Here is a 1,433-nt window from a genome sequence, read left to right as displayed (position 1 = left end):
CGCAGTCGATGATGACGGAGTCGACGTTCCACCGCCTGACTATGACGTGGTACGTATAGCAATAACAAGGCTGAAAAACAACAAAGCTGCTGGAGCTGACAGCCTGCCAGCTGGGCTATTCAATTACGGCGGCGAGGAGTTGATAAGGTGCATGCATCAACTCTTGTGCAGAATATGGTCAGATGAACGCATGCCCGACGACTGGAATTTGAGTGTGCTCTGCCCAATCCATAAGAAAGGTGAATCCGCCATTCGCGCCAACTACCACGGGATCAGCCTTCTAAGCATAAGTTACAAGGTCTTATCGAGCGCATTGTGTGAAAGACTGAAGCCCACCGTCAATGAACTTATTAGGCCTTATCAGTGTGGCTTTAGACTTGGCAAATCCACCATAGACCAGGTATTCACAATACGCCAAATCTTGAAAAATACCCGCGAGAAAAGGATCGCCACTCACCACCTATTTGTCGACTTTAAAGCGGCTTTTGACAGCACTAAAAGGAGTTGCCTATACGCCGCTATGTCTGAATTTGGCATCCCCTCAAAACTCATACGGCTGTGTTGAATGACGTTGAGCAATACCACCAGCTCCGTCAGAATTGGGAAAGACCTCTCCGAGCCGTTCGCCACAAAACGGGGTTTCAGACAGGGCGAATCCCTTTCATGTGACTTCTTTAATCTGATGTTGGAGAAGATAATAAGAGCTGCTGAACTGAACCGCTCAGGAACAATTTACTACAAGAGCGTGCAATTGCTGGCTTATGCCGATGACATAGACATCATCGGTAGCAACAACCGCGAAGTCTGTTCTGCCTTTTCTAAGTTGGATAGGGAAGCAAAGCGAATGGGTCTGGTTGTAAACGAGGACAAGACGAAGTATCTCCTGTCATCAAACAAACAGTCAGCACATTCGCGCCTTGGCACCCACGTCACTGTTGACAGTTACAATTTCGAGAAAGTAGAGAATTTCGTTTACTTGGGAACCGGCATTAACACCGATAATAATGTCAGCATTGAAATCCAACGTAGAATCGCTCTTGCCAACAAGTGCTACTTTGGACTGAGTAGGTTATTCAGGAGTTAAGTCCTCTCTCGACGTACGAAAACCACGCTCTATAAGTCGCTCATCATGTCCGTGCTGGTATATGGCGCAGAAGCATGGACAATGACAACATACGGTGAAGCGGCTCTTGGAGTGTTTGAGAGAAAGATTTTGCGGAAGATTTACGGGCCTTTACGCGTTGGCGATGGCGAGTACCGCAGACGATGGAACGATGGAACGATGAGCTGTATGAGCTTTGCAACGACATGGACATAGTGCAGCGAATTAAAATACATCGGCTTCGCTGGCTTGGCTATGCCGCTCTAATGGACACCGACGCTCCTGCTCTGAAAGTATCCAACTCGGAACCCGCTGGTGGTAGCAGAGGAAG

The sequence above is a fragment of the Rhagoletis pomonella genome, unplaced genomic scaffold, assembly GCF_013731165.1.
Source record: "Rhagoletis pomonella isolate Grant_MI unplaced genomic scaffold, Rhpom_1.0 Rhpom_scaffold_00013, whole genome shotgun sequence".
In the NCBI taxonomy this organism is placed as follows: domain Eukaryota; kingdom Metazoa; phylum Arthropoda; class Insecta; order Diptera; family Tephritidae; genus Rhagoletis; species Rhagoletis pomonella.
This window is presented reverse-complemented; position numbering follows the sequence as displayed.